Raw genomic sequence first — 25,542 nt, forward strand, 5'->3', positions numbered from 1 at the left:
CCACGGGCCAGCTGTCTACGTGTAACGTTTGCAACTTTTTCACAACGGTCCGTATTTCCATAATTTAAAACGAAAAGTTAAATTACCTTAACGCGGGCTGAGCAAACAGCTAGCATAATCTAGCCGTCCGTTGTGTTCCCAGACAAAGAACAGTCGCGATATTCGTAATTAGTGCGGAGTAATTTCGTGTTTTTTGTCACGGTCGGTAAAATTAACCGGAACATTTTTGGTCTTTAGAGGCGGACGAACGACACTGCCGCGGATAATACGCTAAACGCGCGATTTGCCACCGCGAATCGACAGTGCGCGGGCTAATCTTTCGAATAAATGTTGAACGGGCACGATGTGCTTGTCAGGCCAACCATCGTACAAGAGATAACGCGTACACGCTAAAACAGGGACATTTCAATTTTATCCAACGAGCGATACCGCAAATTCCACCGCGAAATCGTGCAAAAACGAATTTCCGTGTCGCGCTTGTCCGTTCCGCATTTAATGCTAATCCCGCGAATTGCCAATTCATCGTCTCTTCCTTTATATAGATAAAAACATCCTCTCTCCACCTCACTCTCGTTTTCGCTATACATCACTCATATATTATTGTTTAATAATGCAATTAACAATGCGCATTATTCATGCATTATTTAATTTCACGTATTGTCGATTATGCGACACGCAGCTCCGATCAAACTTTGTAACAATTTATTGTGTTTTAATTCGTAAGGACACAATATGGAACGCGATGTAATTAAGACTGATTCGACCCTAAAGCAAACTTGATACGAAATATCTTAACGCGAAAAGCAGAGTATAAACTAGTAGAGTAATATTCTCGCGATAGCCGTATCCCATTACAGAGTTAACAGAATCTCCAAATGTTTTTATATATGTAACATTTATATTATATTCATACATAATCGGAAAAATATATTCAAAAGCTTCCAAAGTTTCTACAAGCGATCAACTTAAAGTTATTTTCCTAAGCCGCTATAGAATTGTAATTGGTCTTATGCATCACTGTGTGTACGCGTTTGACATAAAAGAGGAATAAATGATCATTATCCAAACCGACGCTGTACTATTAATCGATCATTTGTAATAGCCCGTGTAACATTAAAGCACTGATACCGATCTCACCGCAAATAGAGAGACAGCATTGTTTACCTTGAACGCGCGTGCGAAGCTCGAAAATAAAACGCTTCAACGAGCAGAATGTCATTTATATGATTGAACGCACTACACATTGTCGAGAAGTGCTCGTGCGATGTATTTCGCCGATGTCTGTTAATCAGATATACACAAACTATTCGCGTACTGTGTAAAAGTGGCACGACACGACCGAGCAACGATTCTAACAATGCGGCGTTAAATAATACATCGTGCATCGTGAAAATTATCTATATCGAGCCTAGCGTGCGATAGAAAACGAGGCTGATTTATCCCCACTCCATCTCCTTCTCGATATTGTTCAAAAAAACTTTATAGCAAGATAGTTGTGAGTTTGCATCTTTATTTCAAAATTGGTAATATCGGGCGCAACTACAAGAGGCAGAGCATCGAGAAGCTCGATCGAATCGTCGATGTACCGTTGCAATCGAAGCGAAAAGAAATTGGCAATGAATGTCTCCCCATCGATTCGACTGGCATAGAGCCTCGTTCAAGAGAAAAATGCGATAGTTCGTCTTACCTCTATTGCCGTTGCTATGCCGCTTTCATCACTCCGTGGTGGATGCGTCGAGGAATGAAAGGCTGTTCACTTTTTCCCCACTTTTTCTCTCGCCTATCCTTCTTTCCTGCTTATGTCCTATTTCCGCACGCAACGACACAATTTATCACTCGCGAAAAAGCGTTTAACGAAAATCTGATTGAACTCTCTCGTTAAGTCGCCGCACACGCGAATTCCAACCACAAGAAACACACCGAGACTTGTTCTTTTTTTTCCTTTATCCTTCTTTATTTCCCAGTGATCTTGCAGCGATCGATATATCGAGTCTTTCGAGCGGAAAACAACACTCCCCTCGATTCAACTGTCACACCGACACCCTTTGTTTTTTAGAATATATCTTTTTCGTGCATTGGCCAAAGAGGTACGATGTCCGTTTGCTCACCTTACGCTTTTGTCGTTGTCTCTAGGCGTCGCTAATTAATTTCAGACACAGCCACGTTGATGGCAATCTCGGGTGTATTTTAATTAAAACTGAAAACTGAATGTCGCTCACACAGCGCACTTGACCTTCCCCGCGGGAGATTTAATTGAAACTCCCTTGATAACCATCGACGGTTACGCGTACGTGCGTTGATTAATCGTGCACTTGTATTTCGCATATTCGGCGAACTTTCAGGAACATTCCAATCGTGTCTCCGTTTCGATTCTATACGACTTATCGCGGTCGATTACAGCACACCTTCGATTCTCGATCGCACATCAGCGCTACGGTGGATATATTCGCGCACGATGCCACGATCGAGTAGACGTTACACCGTTAAAGATTCAAATCTCCAGCCAAGAAACGTTTCTCGAAGTGTTTAAAAAAGTGTGTACCTTAACTGCTCCCACATAGCGTCTTCCAACAAGTGTTATCCGAGAAGTCACAAAAACGTATCACTCGATTTCGCCCGCAGACAACAACAAACTTTTTCTGCGCACTGTGTTCGTTTCCGAGAACACTCCAAAGGACAACAAATCTCCAGTCACTTTTTTACTACTTCAAGGGCACGAAACTTTTCACCGATCTCAATGTTAATATCGTACGCATTATACGAGGATTATCCGCGTATTAATACGCAGATAGCGTATATTTACACGTGTAACGAATACTTGCACATGAAATTCAACGAACTCGTGTCATCTGCAGTGGGACATTCGTCCACGAACGGGGGATTAGGTGACTTTTTTCTCATACGATCGCGAACTTCGAACGCGCGATTAGTGTCATCTCTCATCGAGCATGTGTATGAATATATCGATTACCGATCGCGTGGCAACCGTTACCAATCTCGAAAGAATTTTGACGCGGAGTAGCGCGCGTGTATACGTGTACGTACGTGTACGTGACGATCACGGAACAAGACCCGACCGTGTCGCGGTGCGATAGCAAACTGACGTTCTGACGGGTTGCAGCGCCCCAACGACGGTCGTCCGGCGAACCATCCACCACCGTTTCACCGCAGGGGACCCTCCACCCCTCACCTTAGCATCCCTACTCGCTATGCCCCACTACACCTGAAGCTTCTAATCGCAGCCAGGTTGTTGTACCATGCACGTGAAATTTCTCAAGCTCTTTCTAGGATCGAATCTTCCATCGGTTTTAGATCACATGTGTGCGAAGGCGGAGTTGTTTGCTGCTTACGGTAAGTACTATTGACAACGTTTGCTGACAACGTTTTGAAGATCAGAAATATTGAATATTGAAATTTCATAGAAATGTTACGACTCTGTGAATGTCTCATTTGAAGTATAATGCATCTTGTAGCGCTACCAACTTCAGAGAGTTGATTCGCACAGATTAAATCGAGCATTCGATTTTAGTCAATTGTTAATGTTAAGTACGACGTGATGTTGAATATTTCATATACATTGACGTTTTATTTATTGTGTGCAACATTTGAATTTTTTGATTTTACGATCTGTGTTATCTAAAACCGGTAAAGTGTAATTTTATTGCGATACGTTGTAATATATTTTTACGAGTAAAATTTATATGTATCGTTATCGAATTACGCTTTTTACGACGGTATTTATATCAGTTATCTACGAAATAATTATAGGGGTTGTATAGGAGTTGTGTAGAAGCGTAAAACAAAATTGTCCCACGACATTTTGGTCTATCCTAAATCGCAGATTTACATATCCGAGATTTAAATTATTGGAACTGTCGTCATAAATTCGCTATCCAGAATGGTGTTCGTGACGATTAATGCTAGGAAAGCTGATTTAAAGTAGAGAAGACGATTTATACAATCTCTTAATCAATGCGCTTTAAATCATTCTCGGTGACGGAATAAGGTTCACCTGCAGATTTTCGTGTAACGCCCTTGCATACAATGGAGTCACGTTATTTGTGAATAGGCGTTGCCGCGATTTAAATTCACCCTTAAATCAGATTTGATAACCTGGAAGTTTACGTTGACAGACCATTTATGGATCGGTAGGTTCCATGAAAGGAATTATTAATTCTTTCAAATCATTTGGAATAATAAATAAAAAAGAACTACCATCCCTTTGGAATAAGTGAAACAAAAATGAGTGTGAAATTCAATCTACAGTATCCCATAGGTAAAATAATATTGCATTACTATTAGATTAATTAATTGTACGAATTTATACGATACAGAATGTAACCTCGCAGAAAACAAGGCTGAACACCTGTGTCATGGTCTAATTTCCAATTAAGACGTTATTAATACCGGGGCCAGAGGAAAACGACCGTTATATCTCGTGGATTATATTACAATTTACGTTTGAATCTATTCGCGTGTAGAAACTCTACCCGTAAGCGGCCAAAATTCTGATATCTCTATTCCGTATGCGTTTTCACGTTGAATTAAACGAAGCTCCGGAATATTCAACCTGCCATGCATTCCAAGCAGCGAGAAAGAATAGTTGGTAAACATTTCATGGCATGTGTTAGTGGTAAATATCCCAGTAATTTTGTTTCTCGACGCGAAACCATGTTTCGAAAAAGAATACACGGTGGTCGTTGCATACAATTTTTCAGTTGAGTTACGAAATCGACGTTCCTACCGTTTGTTTTTCGAAACTTCATGTGAATAATTCCGAATGTATCCACTGGGGATACTACCTTGCATTGAAAATGGATAGCATTCACAGAAGTAGGTTTAAAGCCAAGTATCTGGGATATCGAATTGCTAAATGAACTTTGGTAGACTTAGAAAAGTACAGAATTTTATAAGAAGGATTTTTATGTATTTATATAAAAATATTTATCCTTCATCCATTTCCTCAATCAATCTTACACGATGAATGCAAAAAACCAGTGTGCTATATATCGTTTATTATTCATAGACAAATACTATTAAAATATATACATTTTAATGTACAGAAGCTTCATTCCCATTTATTTTCAGTAATTAAAATAATAAATTCAATTATTTATGTTCTCATTACGTGAAAATCGCAGGAAATAATCGTGATAGGTATGTCTTTATTAATTTTCTGATTTTAATATCATATTACAAGTATAATATAAAATAGCTAAGCATAAAGAGAGTCTGTTAAGACAAACAATATATCTTACTATTTTCAATACTATAATATTGTAACACGCGTAATATTTTTAATACTATGGAAAGGGTAGAAAAGATCAAAATCAAACAATCATGGAATTAATTGACAACATACTGAATTTCAAAACTGTTTCCCTGTAAAAGATAGCAAATTTGATTTCCAATATCTTTTTCCCCTGTAGTCTTCATGTTGAACTTCCAGGCCAATTCCATATTAAAAAACAAATTAAGTCGAAGGCGTGAAAAATATGAAAATAAGGATAAAATAGAAGACGGTAGGATTCGTGTTAACCATAACAGAGAGGGAAATCCTAACCTTAACCCTGGTCAATGACTCACCTGAGTATATGCATAACGACTTTGTTGGTATGGGACTTAGAAATAGAACTGTGATATTCGATCATTCCGGTAATACCAAGCAACGCACCATCCCTCCATATTTCTCGGATGTTGCCGATTGAATAAAACTTGACGTAGAGGGAAGAAAAAAAGTTGTCGTTGGACATGCTTACTTAACAAGCGCGAATTTCATGGACACAAACGGTTTACTCCGTTACCCTTGGGAGAGTTGAAAGGTGGGTGGAACAGAGGGTAGGTCGTTTCACACAGCAGCGCCTCGCTTAATTACTAGTTACTAGTAACAGGAGTTAGGAACGTTTAGCTCACAGTTCACGCTATCCAACAAAAGCTTATATCGTTACGACGAACTATTCCCATTGCTAGCTTAGATTCAACAGCGAAGCTTCATCGTACCGAGATTCCTATTACTTCGAAATCATATCACCTGGCGAAACCGCCTTCGAGTTAGTAGTTTCCGAACTATAGCCAGCTTAGTTTACAACATAATTATTCGCGGCACTAACTTTCAGGTACGAATTAACAAAATATATTGACGTTGCAACATTATTATGTAGTACGTGTTGCTAGGCGTTCATGGCACGCGAACGTGGCAATGAAACACTACTTCCGAGTGTGCCGCGATATATTGTGTTAGCTAAAGACGAAAGACGGGGTTTCAGAGGAAACAGTAGATACAAAGTTTGTATAGTAAATAAAAAATGGTAATTTTCCAAATGTCTTTCATTGTGACTAAAAATTCATATCTTTGTGAGTAGGGTAAAGTAGGGTCGATAGCGGGAGGCTAGGTGATTTGCCTTGTAATTCGTCGAAATCAGTTCTGAGCCATTCTTAGGTCGGTCTAAACTAATCATAGAATGGGAAGAAGTTATTTCGACTAACGTTAATGTTCTCAGTTACAATTATTAGAATTCAGTAACGTGTATAGGTATATCGCATTATTTCTGGAACTTTTATGTCGTTGTTTCTTTTATTAATTGGCTATTTTTGTTGTCTCGAATGGCCCCACTATAGAGTTATTCGAATCGTTTTTAATAATTTTTCTTACTGGACTTATTTTTGCATATTATGTGCATTACGTGTATTTTCGCATCTTCTAATTTCCAACAAATACATAAACGCACGCACTCTAACGACGGCTATTTCCAGTTAAAATTCTTCATTTTCGAAATGATTTTACGGTAGGTTCTCATATGGGTGTTAAGATGATTCGAGAATGCGATTGTTGTCCAAAGAATGGAATATAAAAGGAGAATCTTCTTTCTCGCGAGATATGACCTCGATTTACCAAAATATCCAACATTCGCCTCCATGCTTTGCTATATCCAAACGAGCTCAACCCCATACACGTTATACATAAGATATCGATCTCATTCAGGGTTTCCTATTGTCCGTAAATCCAAAAAATGGTACAAATGGGGTTGTCGATATTGCATACACCGAAAAATGTCGAAGTCAAATGTCTATTGGTCATATTTTCTTAGCTCCTATCTGACGAATCATTCCCTATTGTATTACGAACTACATGTACAAACCCTATAAAAGCCAAAACACATAACAAACAACAATACACATATTTAACTTGGAAATTATGTATGGAAAGCATAAACCAACACTTTACACTTACCTGCAAACATTATTAATTGAACCAAACATATTTAAATACTATAGAGAAATAAATATACAAGTTACGTTTTTCATTTTCCAAATAGTCCCTTTATTTTATTTTCTAGCTAGACGTGTCTTTCTCATCTTTTTCATAACGTAAAAAACGTGATGTTACCTATTTGGCTTCGACAAAACTTCGTTAACTATTCGTATATATTTGAACCTGATTCTTTCCACTATCAGCTACTTCATTCTTGTCATAAAGTGGCATGAAAGCAAAAGAATAAAAAATGTGCTTATCACGTTTTCCTTATGATTTTTATCCGCGATAAAAAAGGTATACAGATTTTAAGTAGGAATAGTATTAAAGACAAACCGCTGTCGTCCGGATTGAAAGACAAGCGCAACACGTTCGAACAGTTGTCCAGAATTAACTAAAAATGAGATATTCCTCAAGCAGTAGCAGCAATTTAGCCAGCGAACATCCCTTGTCGCCTTTGGCAAGGCTTCCGGCGCACCGTGCTACTGTACCACCAAACACAGCGTCCTTGGTTGACTGTATCCACACGCGTATAGTTACATCGGGCTTTGCACCGCCTACGCGGCCATGTAGATCGTAGGGAATGACGATACTACCGTACACCAGGGGCTGGCATCCGTTAGCCGTAGACCATACACATACGTAGATTGGATCGGACATTGCACGCCGTCAGCTCAGTTTCTGAACAAGGAAACTGCGTCCACCGCCACTATGCTGTCCAATAGGATACGGACTAACGCGACCACCCGTACATTCGGACTATCGAGTTGTAATGTACAGTACGAAAGGCAATCTAGATTTCTCACTGACAAGATCGCTCTGGAATTTCCGTCAATTTTGACGCCTGAGGCCGATCGGCCGAGTCACGCGCCGATTAATCGAGATATCGATGAAATGCAAACGCTTCAGTTTCGTTTCGAAATAGAGAAATATTGTCCAATTTCGTTCGACACTGCCGATGTACTCTGTGTGTGTATATATATGTATATACTTTTTTTGTGTACCGATAGAATTATTTTAATATTTTAGTTACACGGCCAGATGAAAATAGCAGCTTGATGTTTGAGGCAATGTTGAAGAAAATAATTACAGTAAATGTAGAGCTTCGAGCATACCCTTTAAAGATTTGTATCGACCCTTTTACTCTTTTTACTCTTTTTACTCTCACCTGTCAAGGTGATTCACAATGAATTACATAGGTACGGTTCTTGAAAGTCGTCTTCTATTTATCTCGTTCGTATAAAATACATGTATATGTTTTCTCGTCTGTCTTTTATTTTCATAGAACTGGTCACTCATAAATTCGTTAGATTTTCATATCTAACACACGAACTTAGTAGGAAATTTTGCTAATGAATCTCTAGCATTAAAAGGCATTTTTCTTCTTTTTTCCCCTAGATACTTTTCTTTACCCCTCGTTGCTTTTATTACAGGAACCATTCTATTCTTTTATTACAAACACAAGTGTGGTACACGGAAACGTTATGTACCATATATTTCAAGAGGAAATTGTGTAATAAATAAAACATAACAATTTCTTTCACTTTATAATCGTGTTAATTTACCATAAAAGTTGTTGAAATAGTTTTGATTCCTTTCACAGGTATCTTTGAATCTTGTTATTTCGTTGTCGAGTTAATAATTATATTCAAGTTATTCCTGCGATTATTTCATATAATTTCAGGTTCTCGAATCAATATTTTTCCTACCAATTGATATTCAACCTGTTTCTATCGTTATATATACACAATATATCGAGGATTACGATGTAACTGAATAAAACGCGGTTCCTTGCGCAATAGATCAGACTAAGTAGACTGTAGACATTTCAACAGGTCTGAGCCATATGATAATTAACGTATATTAGAAGTGTTTTCCTATAATTACATTCCACTAGATCTCGAACCTTACATTTCGAATCACTTCATAGTTATATTATCGAGTATAAGATTTAAACGCTGGAAGCGTAACTTCGATTCCACCGAATGTTCGTAATTTACTCGGTACCGATGAATCTCGCCGGAGAACACGAACCCGACAAAGTTTTTAGCCCATCAAAGTCCAAAGACCCAGTTCCCAGCGCATTTACTTAGCCCATCGACGCGGTGTCTAGACCAAAATCGATTTCTTCGAGCTGTCGTTATCTGTTAATGGTTCGCGTAATTTAATTGCAGTGGAACACGAATCTCTACGTTCAAGTACAATGCGGTATTTCGTTCGCTAATCTGCCGCAACTTGTACGCGCGATTGTTGGATCCAGCGGAGGTAAAGCCAAAATACGCAGACCCGCTATTTCTGCGAACATCGATCGATCTATAGTGCGTAAACAACGTACGACACTTTAATATTGAAACTATCGAGGATTGAGCATTTCGCCTAAGATTAAACCTGTTAAGATTTGTTTTAGAATCTATCGCGGAGGAGATATATATTCATCAATAGGTAAATAACGAAAATGCAGGTAAAACAGCTTCCTTTTAAGTTTAGCAATGCAATTATTACAACACGTTGCCACTTTAATCAACAGTTAACGTGACATTTTCATTTGCAATATTTTTCAGTCAATTTACGTAACTGAATTCTATTCTTTAATATCGCGATTAACAGGAAATTCCAAGAATTTATTTAATACTTTTTCGTTGATCTCTTCTTATAGCTAAATCTTATTTTATTCTGTATCGTTATAAATCTATGAAATTTCTGTAAAAAATGATGAACTAATCATTTTTATCATCTTGTTAGTTCTAATGTTCTAAGAGTCATAAGAACACAAATTAGACTTTGAATTAGATTGAAAAGAAATATGAATGTAATGCATTAAAGCAACGTTGGCTATTGTTAAGGGAATTGAGTGAAAACAAAGAAATAGATTCCATAAATGGAAACGACTAGTTGCTTCCCTGCCATTATCTTTCACTTTCAAATGAAGCACCGATAAGTAGAGCTCGCGCCATTGGTCGACATATCGCTCGACGAAAGAAATCGACGTTTTAACGCGTCTTTATCATTTTTACGTGACATTTACGGAACTTACAGTCGTATTACAAATTTTTAAGCACAAATTGAAATGAAAGTCTGGAACGGTTTGAACGGTTGGTCGCGCTTCGATGCCCCGCGATGATGATGCAACCACAATTGCTTTCTCTGCTTTCCTCGAAAACTTCTTCCTGCTTGAAGCTTCACCTCTGAACTTTTCCAAACCACCGTAAAATCCATAAATGTTTCCTTTAAAAAAACTACCATTGGTTCGTTACAACGTGCAAACGGTTTCACGGCTCGCCCTGCGTTGCAGTAATCGTAAACTCGAGACTTTCCTTCGTGATCTTCGCTGAACAAATAATTCGATTCATGACATCACGTGTGCCGTAATTCTTCCGTGTTCTTTGATATTCCCTTGAAAACGTAAATTATATTGTTTTATATAAATTGTATCTTTTATGTCCTATGTGAGTAAATCTACATTTTCCGATAGATAGTCAAACCAGAGAATCATTCATGTAAAGTCCAATAAACTAACGTTCTTGCAAACACAATTAGTCTAATATGGTTAATAAAATTTTACGAATTATCGTCAGTAGTAAATTCTCTTCCATAGCAATAACAACTTTGATAACAAAACGAACGAAACTCCATAAATAAATCTTACAAATTATGAGTCAGCTGATTATCCTGTTCGATATAAAATTATCAGATCACAGGAAAGTAGTTTGCTCTATCTGGACAAAGTATGACATTTGGCACAAATTAAATTTTGTCTTCACTCGCGTCATATGTACCTTGTAATATGAAATATCAAATAAAATAACCGAAATACGAGTGAATATTTGATAGAGTTTTCTAATAAACGTGTTGTAATATTTATGACCAGCAACGTATATCAACAAAGACTAACACTGACCAAACTGAAACACTGATTTCTCTTTATTAAGTTCTAATCGCAAGACTAAACAATATCTTGATTAAGAATCGATTTAACTAACTAGTTCGGCAACCAGAAACACGTTTAACAAGATCTGACTACAACATTCACCGCAGGGTCCTGATTAATCATTCAATTAACCGATCAATAGGTTTACCCACTCACTTGCGAGTAAAGAACAATCGAATAGGGTAGCTGGTGCAAAAGCAACCCTCGAAAACCGGGACTGGACATTTCGGACGTTAATTCGCGAATCGGATTCAAAATTAGCAACCGGGCAATGAGCTGTTTGTGACGGATGACGCCATAAATTTCGTCATATGTAGATCGCGCGTTCATATACACGATGAGAGAGGTGTAACGTGGATTTCGTCGACGGCGGAACCGCGATGACTGCTTGTCACCTGCTGCCACGGCAATTGTCAGCTTATGCGGAACGAGCAGGTATTCTCATATACAAGGACCGCAACACGGTTAACTCTAATAAACACGTCGTAAACCGACATATTATACATGTACGCCGTCGACGACAACGCTTGTAACGTGGGAAATTAACAAGTGCACCCGCCACCCGGTTCCCTACCACTTTATGCCACAGCTCGATCGCCCGTTTAACAACCAAATTCCTTATCGTTAATTTCACGACAAGGAATTTGCCGCGTTCCCTTGTCCGCGATACACAACCGCGCCTAATGAAATTCAATGTTACGTTCACGCTCCATAAAGCTCCACCGTTAAATCTATGCTGATTTACCGCTGCGCACTCTCATTCTTTGCGAGTCCGATTTCCATTCTATCGACGTTACTCCAGATTTTACTTTAACGCGATGCTATAAGAGGAAAAGAACAACCGACATTTGTATTGTTCGTTTCATTAAATGTTGTGCTGTAAGGAGGATAAATTTTGACTGTTCTTCGACTCTAAATATAAGGACACGTTAAAATATTTACGTCTGGATAATATAGGGATAACATAATATAAAACAATATTTTTGCTATCGTTCTTCAGCAACAGACGAAATTGATATTTGTACGTTAGTATTGTTGGTTTTCTTATTAAATTTTGTGAAAATAGAAAATAGTGATTTTGGTAGAACTTTAGCTTTGGATATATGGGCAAGATGTATTAGATTGTTAGGTTGGATACTTGTGTCGATTTTTTGGCATTTAGATTTTGCCTTAGTTTATTTAGATCGAATAGTACACGGTACAGATACCATGTTTTTATTTTCCTTGTAGCGAACGTTTAATCGAAAATTTGATTGTTCCATGTATGAGACAAAGAACACCATGCTGATTATTTCACATAAACGGTATTAAACGTATATCCTCGAAATTTGCTCTTCAGGTGGTTGCGACTACATTTCCACGACCCCAGAGAGTGAATCTCGACGAGGAATTTATAGTGGAATCAGCGTGGGACGAATTCAGATATTCAAAGGACCACGTTGTTCCATCCGATTATTGTCTTCTTTAATACAACCCCCCACACGGTAATCCATAAATTAAATATTCAATAAAATACCTCCAAACTTTGAACGATACATCCTTCATCGCGTGCAGCAACGATAAATTTCAAGAAGGTTTCGGCTAATGCAAACTCATCGCGCGATTCTGATAAACCGCGATCGTGCACTTTAATTCACGAAACAAAATTCATCGCGGAATCTAATTTGCGTAATTTTTAAGCCTCGTCATTGTCGACTGCACACTCGGTTCTCGTCGATTCATTTTCTTATTATTCGAACAATGGAGCCTTGAACTGGGGGGGGGGGGGGCTGAACGAAATACAGGGGTGAATCCGTTATTTCTGACAAAATACCCAGCAGCAGGGTCTATCAAGTGTCTCCGAGTGAATAAAACATCGTTATTACAGTGGGCTTGTGCTACGTTGCTATCCAGACACTTGCAATCTAACGGGCCGGCAATAATCATTAGCCATTAGCGAGAGGATAGCGGAAAGCGTAGGTGGTATGGGTGCTGGCGCAGGATGGTTGGAATACTAAAGGAGGAGAAAGAGAAAGAGAGACGCACGGAGTGCACACGACAGAAAGGCCAGAGAACAGGACTGGCAGAGATACGAGAGTTTAAATAACTCGGTACCGGGGTAGATAAGGAAGCCCATGCCAAACTGAGCCGACGAAGTTGCGCGGTGCGAAGTTGGCGTGCTCGTAAGCACTATTGTTTCGCTTATTGCGCCGATTGCTTTGAATTTCGGCATAAGCACACACTCTCTGTATTTCTCTGCTACCAGTTTCGACCCTTCTATCCGGCATTCTATCCGTTTCCCCTTCTCTTTCCTGTGTTTCACCCTTCACCTTCTACCAGACCTCATAACCAATCCCTGTGCTCTTTCTCCTTCGAGGTTTTCCACCCTGAAATGGATGAAGATCGAACTGGAAACTGCATTTAACGCGGCATCCATTTCTGTTGTGGTTGCGCCCTGGCTGATTTAGAGGAAAACTTCCGGTCTTTCGTCGCGCGTAAGACCTCGCCTAAGTAGTTGTATGTTCTCGCATTCGAACCGGATAAAGGTGAATAAATCATACGGCTTAAGTATACAAGGATGTCGCCGCATGTGTAAATTCCCACACAACGGTCGCGATAAAACGTACCGCGGGATGGAGCCGCGGAATAGAATATCAAAAACGGTCACGAATACCACACTTCGTTAGCTCTTCGGCCTCAGGAAGCACCAATCTACGCGTCGAATATTCGATTGCGCGTTTCTTTTTGTCGGTACAAGCTGTTTCAATATTTATCGCGAGTCTACGGTGATCACGCGAGAGTTCCATTTGCGAGAGACGTCGATCGTCAAACACGCATTTTCGAAGACTCGAAGACACTTTCGGAGAAGATGGTTCTCGTACAATTCGTTCGTATCCCAAGGAATAATATTTGAGGCGCTGTTTCGAAGAAAAATGCGAAGAGTAAAAGTTTCGGCGGGTTTCAAGGTGTACTAAGGTTACGCTTCCTAACATCAGTCTCTCAGAATCGCGCGTTTGCATCTTGGATACGGACGCTCATGCTCTTCAAACTGAAACTTTTCAAACTCCTTGTTCTGTAAAGTGTGCAAAAACTTCTCAACGTTTACAAAGGTAGATCGTACAATGGGTAGAACCGCTTTTCAGCCGCGAGCGAAAACTTTCTTCTAAACGCAGTTTCCAATACATCACTTCGCGTAGAATTTTCCAATAGGAAAAAAATCGTTAATTGACCTTAATATCTGTTTTTGTCAGGTTCAACTTTCCGAGATCTACGTAAAAATATCTTCTCTCGTGTTCTATGTTTGTACACTAGGTTTTTCATTGGATAATAAATAAAAGTAATAATTACGATTCATTTGGAATTTTGTAACACGTCATTAGTATTAATTGAAAATATTTCGGCAATATCAAGAAATAAAGTTACGAGGTTGTCATAGCCGTAGAGCTATGTTAGTCAATATTGTTTACTCAGAATGTCGATATATATTAAAGTCGGTAATAACAACGAGGCGTGCCATTTTCTATACGTATACATATGTATAATTACAATTAGCGAAAAATATAGTGGAACAGCGGAAATTAGTAGAAAATAGTCGACCAACACGGCGACGTTTAATTAGCGACAGACACTTTACAACGCGATAGCGACAGCAAATCTATCGAACGTTAACGGTCGGATATCCGATACATCGTGGGATGCACCGCAGAGCTGCATTGCGCGAGACCGCAGTGACGTTGCGCCCGCCACCTCGCACATATTCTCTCGATTTCCCTGGAACACACAAATCTGCGATCTCTCTGTTCGAAAACGCGCTCGAGTGCGCGACGTTAGTTCGCGTCGTTAGTCGTCTCGCATTAAACAGCATTACACGACGGAAAGAGCTTAGAACTACATTTGGTTGGAACGGCTTTGCCGTTGTCGTTTGTTCTACCGCGCTGTCGAAAAGACCACGCTTTGTAGCTAGGACGTAAAATGACGTGCGTCTTCGTATCGGTAATTACAAAGTCGTGTTTTAGCAGCTAGTAACGATAGAGCGGAAAATTACCGAATAATTGTACATTTCGCGCATCTTTGAATTTCCGCGAATAAGACAGTTTGGCACGTGGAAAGATTAGCATTTGGGGATGAAAGAAGAAATGATAAGCGGAGATGGACGTGTTTTCTAGCTCTGGTGCATGTACAGTGCGAGTACGTGAAACGAATTGATACAATGGATGGAGGAATTTGTCGATTGTACGAACAACAGAATTTGTAGAATCAAAGCGATCGTAAGAATCGTTAAACTGAAAATAGAAAATATCTAGTGAGGCGAAGAGAACTTTATTGAATAAAAGTGACGGTAGAGAAAATGTTATCAACATGTGTAAACTAAAGGTAATAAAGGAAGCAGACTTACCATGATCAGCGAATGACCGTACAATCAATACGGAAATAGGAAATGAAGACAATAGGAGAAAAAACAGTTTTCTGATACTTGCTCTAGGATACTTGACGACGAAAAGAATGTATTTTAATATGAAACAATGAAAGAGAGGATGATTGGAAATGTAATCTTGTAGCGTTCAATATTTTTGAAGTGTTTAGGAAATTGACCAGAAACCTGGCTGTAAAACCAATTAATGAGGCAATTTCAAGATCGATTGGCAGTGTAATAGAATTTAAAGAAATGGAAACGTATTTAGTACTATGATCTTCCCTCGCGATCTTCATAAATTCAAATGAAATATAGATAAATAAATAACGAGAGACAACATTTTTACGTTACTATTACTAAATCTGAAATTGATATTACATCACAATTAACAAAAACATGACAATGAGATATAAAACGTCTAAAATCAGTTTGCAATAAATAACAGGTAAAATACTTGATTGATTATTTAGAAGCTATTTAAAAGCATCGCGTGTGAAACGAACGATATAGACAAGAAAGGATTCAGACAACGAGCAATATGTACTCGTATTTAGAATCGAAACCAATTTCGTTGGAACAGTTGATACTTTGTTCACGCAACAGCAAAAGGATAAAGAAACTTAGCTGCGACGGACAGTTGAAAGCGATGCCGAAAGTTGGACCAACAGGGTCAGAAAACAGTCGTTAAAGCAAAGAAGCTGTTCTTACACTGGCGTCGGGAAGAGCCGAGGAGAGAAAGAGGTTAAAGAAAAGAACGAGAGCCCGTCAACTTCACCCTTTCGCTTCCTTCTTTAACGGTTATCGTGGCCTCTCTCAGCGCCAGAGGTGCTATGACAAATCGCAGCTACTTCCCGAGAACTAACATTTTTCCTATTAGTTTACAGAACGAAAGCGATAATTACTTACCTATGATAATTTCGAAACCATAAAAACGGTGTGAACAACCGTTAGTTATGCAAAATGTCTATAAAATTAATGGCGCTCCCCAGAAAGATCCATTTTAAACACAGAGCCGATGAAAATAATTCGCGTATACAAATATCAAATGAGATTTATTTTTCGGATTACAGACAGTTTAATTTTGCGCTATTCGCAGTGTGTGTTTTAAATCTCCCGCTGTTTGGCGAATAACGTTGCGTTACGTTGTTAAAACATCTCGAAAAGCATTCAAGTTGTGTAGTCCACGATGATAGCAGCGCTCAACCATAATACGAGTAACTTTTTTTCATTTAACTTTACATTTTCCCTATTTTCTCGTGTTTTGCTAACTAAATGGCTAACTAAATACCAAAAATAAAAACGACTATCAGATCCAAGTTTTGGAAGGTGGCGACACTCGACACCGTCATTAATTTCAACGTAGGATTCTCGCCAATCTATTGGATCACAATCAGTGGCTTATCGCGCTATCCATTTCCGGTATCCTCTGTCGTTCCTGACCCATCCTAACCCTTCCCGGTTCGGTTCTATCACCGAACGTCGTGCTTTTGTGTTTCCACGGGCTAGTTCTAACTGGAATTTCGCGTGTAAATCCGACTAGCACGCAGGTTCCAATCGTTGCACACCCAGACGGATACAATGGACAATTTGTCACCGGGCCTAACCGACGCCAGAGAATCGGTCTGCCGGTCTTTACAGCCGCCCATACTAACGATTTAAGCACACCCGCAATTCTAACTCGTGAATTAATTAATGTCATGCAAACTAGTGATATTTCATGCCGCGTCCATGCTAAATCGACGCTGCTGTTCCACTGATTAGGACGATCGATTGATTGCTGTCCGTGTTAAACTGCGCGAAGTTTCGAACATTCCACGAGATCAAAATTTTCGTGTTTCTTTGAGCTACGACGATGAAATCGTTAAACACGGCTGTGTAAAAAAATCAACTTGCCATCTCGTGAAAAAACCCACTTTTTCCCGTGTGTTCTGCAAATATGCTTTCGTCGTGATAAACTTTCGGATTTGAAGTTGTTTGTTTGTTGCGTTGATGTAAGCAAAACGAGAAAGAACAAAAATCGTGGATAACGATAACGCGATAAAAAGCTGCTTTCGTTTGGAAAAACTCGTTATCGCAGGACGTCGTCGAAAAAAGGATTAAGCTGAACACGCTCTCGGAATTAGGTGCTTTTTTCAATTACATCGGTAGAACGTGGAAGAAGAAAAAGGGAATCGCAGGAAAAATTAATCAGTGCGAATCAACGTCGTCGCAATTACGGGAAGGACGAGCCTGTCGGCTTGTGAAATTCGCATAACGAATTTACGGCGGCAAATACGCGTGGGTATAATGAAAACGATGATGCATAGACGCGAAAATGGCGAACAAAAATGGCTGAAGACCCAGCGAAAGATAAATCGAACGCGAGATTTCGTTCTGCAGTGACAACTCCTGTTCTCGTCGCTAATGGTTTTCCATCGATTCTCTTCCTCTCGAATTTCTGACTGACCATCGAGTATTGTTTTACAAACGTGGATCTATCAGAATTCATTTGTGTGATCCTAGGTTTTATGTCATATCCTTAAATTTTAATGGCTAACGATATCAGAAGTGGAGAAGTTGGCCGATTTTTATGGACTAAATTATTACCTGAACATTTTTCATATAGACAAGGAAGATTCAACTTGTTCAATTTAAATTAAGCTTCGATTACCATTAAATGCTGAGGGCGTTATCATAAAATTGATAATCGTTTTCCTGTCGTCAAATTATTGTTCAGATAATGTTGTTTCAATTTTATCAATTGCAAAAGCTTAAGTTGCCCCGCATGTTTTTATATTTACCAGAAAATTTATACCACACATACGTAATAAAGACGTAGATGGAAGAAACAAAGATAAGAAACGCAAATGGACAGAAATTTAGAAAATGGTTTTCGCGGATTCCCAAGGTAACTGTAACAATCTTGAAACAGATTCTTCGTCCATACATCAAATCTCCGTATATTTACTTTACTTTAAAGATACGAAGTAACTTATTCCTGTTGAACTAGCTGACGTCTCATACTCGTCAATCACAGCAACCTATACACTTTCTACAAAACCACATACCATCAACCAAACCCTTTACATTAAGGAAATAGAATACAGAATGCAATTTAGACACCGAAGCTATCGTAAACATTCCAAATACAGTACCTTATCTCGATGCGTCGAACGTCCTCACGCGGAGACATGGGTCTGATAGATAGCTCTATGTCTATACATCAATCCACCAACGAACTCCGGACCCACCTACGCTTCCTTTCGCCATTTTCTTTGTTCGAACCCACGTAAACGCCAAGAATCCATAAAATTCACAAAATAGCTACTATTATCGTTCGTATTCGTCACTCTCGATAGAAGTTTTCTTGCTTTTAATAATCCGCGTCTTTTACTTACTATTCGTCGTAATTCTTCTTAAGGTTGTTACCATTTCGATGGTGAACTTCAGAGAGACTTCTTCAACCCTCGATAATCATATCTCATTCTCTATATCTATACTATATCCTCTTTGATCGTTATTCTTTGACAGCGAAGAACCCATTAAGTTCACTCATCTCGGATGAATTTTTCTTTCAATGACAAATGCAACAGTATGATAGTACAGGTCATAACGCATTCGAATTAGATATCACACTATCTAATATAATTTTTGAAGCGAGACGTACGCAATACCAGTTACGATAAGGTCCTACATTCTAAGAGTGTTCAGCGATGTGGAGAAATTCCAACGATTCAGCAGTCGTTCAAAAAATTAACTCGTTACGTAATTATCCCAGCAGTCTTGAAAGAGTTAAAGAAAACTTGAGAGTAATCACCATAGTTTGGATTCAGTAGTGTTGGTTACAAAGGGAATCATGCTTTCAACGAAACCTACTGTCCAATTACAGCGATACGATATCAGAGCCGTAAATCCGTACATCGATGGGCGTCTGAGCGAGGCGTTAGCAAAATGTCGTCTAGCTGGCGCAAAAATATCGATACCGTGTGACATAGCTAGCCTAAAGCTCCAGCGGCGGTTTTCGTCGAGGACTCGTTTAACAGGAGCACGATATCGGTGGCGTATCGCGTCCACTATCTAAATAACGTAATCGACAGGCTCGGAAACTATTTCGATACGGCGACAGGTACATATCTGCGCGCGTATCGGCATTTCATGACGTATATCGCGGCGTCGGCGTCGGTGGCGGGCGTTGGCATCCGCGAAAGCGCAGTTACCCAAAATGTCTGTACGCAATCGAAACAATGGCCCAATTGCGATTGCCGTACCCCACACCTCCCACCCCTCCCCTCCCCGAAGCCTACAATTTCCATTTAACGCAGTTGTCCGTAAGCTTGAATGTAATTCGGCGGCCGCGCGTGATTAGGTTTCAGCTGTACCAGCGTTTCCAAGCGGATTTCGTCGTCTGCACGCGCCCCGTTCGTTAATACCTCGATCACCTCGCGCTTGTAATTATGACCGTAGAAACGTGTCGACTGACTGAAAAATGGATTCACGTACATACAGCGGCGAAAGGAAGTATTTCCACGCTTATTACACATTAACACATAGGAAACTTTTATGAATATTGAGTGTGTTATATAAAACACAAAGAAATCTCATTACCACTATGACGAGATACAAGCGTTATGGTTACATTGGAATGTGAAATTAATCTGAAAACGTGTATAGCGATTACAATATATCTACTTCAAACGTATATTTGGAACAAAAGTTAATATTCGGTACGAATGGCCATTTTCAATGTACGTATAACGAATGTTAAAGATAGTCTTATCGAATTGCGAGGCCTATTGATCTAATGGATAATTGACTGTTTAAATATTTTTGTGTTCTCTGCGAAAAATATCGTTGCGCTGTATATGTTGCAGTTTCCATGTACATTTTCAGATTCGTCTTGCATTGTACCAATGCAATCGTGGCAATCGTGTCTCATTATATGAAATTTCAAGAAGTTTTTTTATAAACACATGTGGTAACCTAAATGAGTCTTAGAGTAAGGACAAGTAATGATGTTTTATTTGGAGTCGAGTTTAGTTTAACAAGCAACACTCAATACAAAAAACTGATTACAATATCGTCGTACGTCTCATTATCATACTCGGCTCTCAACTTCCCGATTCATACTCTCCGGCTCCTCCACTCACACTCTGCGGCTTCTCCACTGACTCTCTCCGACTTCTCAACAGACACCCTGCGACTTCTCAACTCACATTCTGACCGTTCTGGCATCCCTTTGTCTTTTCTTAGGACCACCACGCACGTGTTCTACAAAACTATTCAATTGAAAGATCGACGACACATTGATGAACCCGACGGCGCCTCGGCTCTCGCGACATTGTTTATGATTAACTTGATGTTTCTTAGGTCTTTTTCCACGATACTACATACATATAATGCATCCATAAAATGTTTTTATAAATGTCGAAATACTTGTGTGAGTTCGTATATATTTTAATTTGCGACTTTGCCACACGTATACAGCAAAATATGGAACATCTAAGCAAGAAAATCTTCCTTTCATCATCTGCGGAATAAACTTCATCCTCTACGTAATCAAGCCACAGCTCTGAAACATCCGGAAAAACGGACGAGGACGCTGAACTAAATGAAAACCGCATAAAGATCCAGCCCGCTCTTCCCATACAAAAGAACAAAACGTTTATTGCACCGGCGGCAAGTTATCGGTGGTGAAACAAGTAGTCGTAGCGGAAAATTCGATTATAGGAGGGCACACTGACTGTATCGGAATCTCTGTTCACTCGCGTTGAATACGTTATACACCGAGGCTCGACTACCCGAAAGTTTGGCTTAAAATGTCACCTACGTGAACTAGCCTAGCGATCTCGCTGGTTCGCGTATTGAAAATGAGCTTTATCCACTGGGTATATTCGCTCTTGATTTCCGTCCGTGTAAAAGGCAGCTTACGCGAGATCAGGTTAAAATTCAATTCGGATATTGTCAGTGAATAGCGCGACGAATATGTTCGATGATATTTTTATTCAAATCCAAATAATCGTGGCTCGCTTCGAAAAGAATACAATGCTGGGTCGATGGAACTACAAAAGTATCGCTTTAACACGTTCTATGAAACTTCAAATTCGAATTGCTTAATATCCTAGTTCCTAAAATGACACAGAAAACTTCGTATCATCCATCGATACACGATTCTAATTAGACTTCTGTGCGTTTACTTTGCTCTTTCAAAAAAAAAAAAAAAAAAAAAAAGAAAAGAGAATTCAATTCCGAACAAAAGACATCATACTGATATACGCTGTTAATCCGAGTAAGTCATTTAATATCTGAGTAGTGGCGAGACAAAGTTTTGAAAACGTAAATGCCGACGATTTTGGCCGTGTGACGGCGACATTTATTATGCCGGCCTTTCGTGTTCCAGACGCGGAACGACGAACTGCGCCAGACGAAACTTTTCGGACAGACTCGTTAATTAATACGTTTAGATATTCATGCCAGAAGATATCGACGAAGTTCGTCGAACTTGCGGCTTACAACGGGACGTTCCGCGACAGAGTTGCACATTAAAGCCGGCGAAAGCTAACATCGCGACGGAAGAGGGAACCGATTGGCTCGGTGCCTGAAAATTTCACGGATAGTGTCGGCAAAAAGTTACATTACCAAGCGAGTGGAATTTTTTATCAGCCTATCGGCCGGAGAATTCGTCCGACAAAGACCTCGCCGGTGATTCGTTTCAATTTTCTATCTCCCTAAGACTTTAGAGTTATATTATTCACAGAAGAAATGTGTTATGTTGTTTTATTAGTTTATATGTGTTATTCCAGAAGATAAAAGATTTAGGAAATGATCGATATGATCTAATTGGCTGGCTGAATGTCATAATGGCGCATATCAAATAAGATTTCATTCGCGATTTCGCTATTGATTTTTATATTACCTAGGTCTGACAAAAATGTTTCCGAGATAAAAATTCCTAAGCGCAACCTTTAATGAAAATGAAGAAAAATTCTTATCCATCCATCTGTCTATCCGTCCATATTTCTTACACAATTTCGAAATCAGCAAAGTGATGACTTAAACTCCCAATTTTCCGTAGCCTGTATCTCATCGCTATTCGAAAAAAGATCTCTCTTTCTATTTCTATTTGAAAACAAACCGTCGCTAAAGTCAATTAATGTGAAACCATTTAAAGAACACATTATAAGAATCATTAAAATGTACTATTTCATGAAAATATCTTCGACTTGCGATTTTCTTAAATTCTGAACAATAAGTAAACATAATACCTAAACTAAGAACGTAAGGTTAGAAGTTAAGACCAACATTTGAATCAAACATGTTTAAATATTTAACTCTTCCTTTACAATTCTCGCGTCATATGTTTACGAACAAGAGACGCGCAACATATTCAGGAAGAATAAATCTCGCAGCGAGCGAATCTATCAAACAAACCTCAACGAAGCCATACACCATTACCTGCAGCAAAATAGAGCGAGTCCGTAACGCAAGTTTCCGCTTGGAGTTTTCCGAGGGAACACATTCGCTCCGTAAAATAGTCGCGCGTTACGCCACGTTTCAAACATCGCATTCACGTCGCCGCCGAACGATACGATTTACATTTCCGGCTGGCATCCATGCAAATTGGAGTCGTTTGTTTAAATCGTCAGAAATGGCCGTGATTTGAATGGTATCGCACAAGCGTGCGAGATAGCGTAAAGTCGAACGACAGGGTTGAATCGGTCGAGGAGAGTGTTGCTTGGAGGATTGGGTCCATCCGGTTCGAGCGTGGCATCGAGCTTCGCTTTCCCAGTGGAGATGGCAACGGGGTGGATACGAGAGGGATGAGTTAGGGGTCGAAAAGAGTTTGAAATGGAGCGAGTCGTGACCGAAGCAGAACTCAGCTGTCGCGCGCAGTCCGCAGAGAATCCTACACCGTACGTACAGTCGTCGTTAAAAGTTTGCACCCTACACATCCTTTCTCCGGTGTCGTTAATTATGCCTGCGAAAGTTGAATTACAACCAGCCGTTCGAGACGACGCGAAGTTGTACGATTTGTACCCAACCAGATCCGGTGAAATCCGTTGCCATTGAACGACGACCCTGTGTAATTTGATGAAACGAAACGCTATGGCAGAAAGTTCAACGAGAAAGAGGAGAAATTTCCGCTGCCACGTTCGCGGAAAGTATGAATTTTAAACTAATTCTCGACGGGAACGCCACTTCGCCAGGAAGATTCGAAAGTTCCTCCTCGTTAGGTATCTCCTTCCTCGTTCGTTAGCGTAGTTGCATACGGTGACCCAGAACGGTGTAAGTTCGCAGCAGCGTTGCGCTGCACACTCTCCGTCTGCAGCCGTATATTAAGTACGAGGTAACATACCGCGGCGTAAGCTCCGTTTCATCGCTGCAGGCATAAACCCAGCTGAGTAGCCTTAAACAACTAGTACGTCCCGCTGACAAGCCACGGTACACGTGAGAACCTGAAACCTGCCTTTCATTCATGAACTCTAACGCATCCAGCTATGCATTGCTTTTAGTGTGTCTGTTTTTATCGTTATTTGTCTTCGTATTTATGAACGACGGTGTACGTCGCTCGAAAATTCTGATATTTTCATCTTCCTTCGCACGAGATTAACCATGTTAGTAAACCAAAAAGAATGTCATTCTTCCCCCGAAGAAAATTTCGATAACCCGACCGAACATGAATCCGAATATTAATTCCAACCCTTATTCTTTCACCATAATCCCATCGCAGACACGAATATCTTACGGCTCGAATCGTAGACGATTCGAGAGACGCGCACCTATACCGCACGACCCTTTCCAACACATCGCTGCGATCCCTAAACTTTTTTCTTGCTCGCCCTATTCTACCCCTATCCGAATCCCCGCGTCTTCTTCTCTCCACTCAATTCCCCGATCTGTCTGGCGAGGTAATTCCTTGCACGCAAAGTGCTCTCGTTTCGCCGGGTCGGTTTTCATTTGCCAAGCCGAGCACGCATGCTCCCCGCGCATTGTTTTCCCGCTCACGGTGCGCAGTGCTCTTTTGTGATCACCGACCGCCGCCACCCTTCTCGCGCTGCATTCATCCCTGGCGCGCACGCATCTCAGCCAGGTTTGTTAAACCTCGACGACTGTGCGCTGCGGCGTAATCAGTCCTTCATCATCGTCATCGTAACCAGACCGGCCGATCAAAGAGCATCATCGACAATGGCTACACCTTGGGAAAATGCACGCGCGTACTCCCACGCGGACCGTTGCCTTCCATCGATGCGATAATCAACCCCGGTTCCAGTCTCTCGTGAAGGATCGAAGTCTCCAGAAAATCATCCCTCTTTTTTCTTCTTCTCGTTTTGTTCCTCGCGCTGGTGCCGACACTGTGATCTGGTGATACGTATTTACGATTCGAAATGTTTTCTTTTTCGGCTGATGCGGGTTTAGTATAGGGTGGTCGAATATAGGGAGAAGATGGTTAGTAGAAGTGAAAAGAGGTGAGAAAGAGAAGGGTGGGAAATAGTAGAGATTATTTGAATAAATTCAAAGATCGGAATTTTATTTCGGTATAGGAAAATTGTCGATTATATCCGATGATTTTTTTAAATATACGATCTACCAGTGTAGTATGTTGCTTAATTAGGTGGTTGCTACTATTGAGCGTTCTGTTGCATCGAACAGGTAAGCACGAGTGAAGAAATGATACGAGTTTCTGTGACATTTTGTAACTAGAAAAGGCAAACAAACCTATGATGAATGAAACCTGAGATAAAGAATGACAAGCTTTTTATTCCGCTAAGGAAACTATATGAAATGAAGCATATCTAAATATAAAGAAAATAGAACGAAACAAAGTAAAGAGAATAGAAATAGGTAAAAGAAATCTTTGTTGTCAGCAGTTTTGCGTTAAGCTCTTCGTCGTTTTTAAAAATCTCCCTGCTCTTCTTTTAATCGTCCACCGAACGCAACCCTCATTTATTTACAAAGAACTGCCTAATCATAAGCAACGTTTATTAAACGTTA

General features: G+C 39.9%; 1 protein-coding gene across 4 annotated transcripts in view; it reads right to left on the reverse strand.

Moving 5' to 3' along the window:
- The window catches only part of LOC117162847 (neurotrimin), a 476,077-nt gene extending 472,998 nt beyond the window's left edge, over window positions 1–3,079 (reverse strand). For all 4 annotated transcript variants that reach the window (XM_033344845.2, XM_033344844.2, XM_033344843.2 and 1 more), the window contains exon 1: window positions 1,688–3,079. The gene's annotated coding sequence lies outside the window, so the exon portion shown is untranslated. The remainder of the gene's footprint in view (window positions 1–1,687) is intronic.
- Window positions 3,080–25,542: the final 22,463 nt, after the last annotated feature.

This window comes from Bombus vancouverensis, chromosome 2 (genome assembly GCF_051014615.1).
Source record: "Bombus vancouverensis nearcticus chromosome 2, iyBomVanc1_principal, whole genome shotgun sequence".
Taxonomy (NCBI): domain Eukaryota; kingdom Metazoa; phylum Arthropoda; class Insecta; order Hymenoptera; family Apidae; genus Bombus; species Bombus vancouverensis.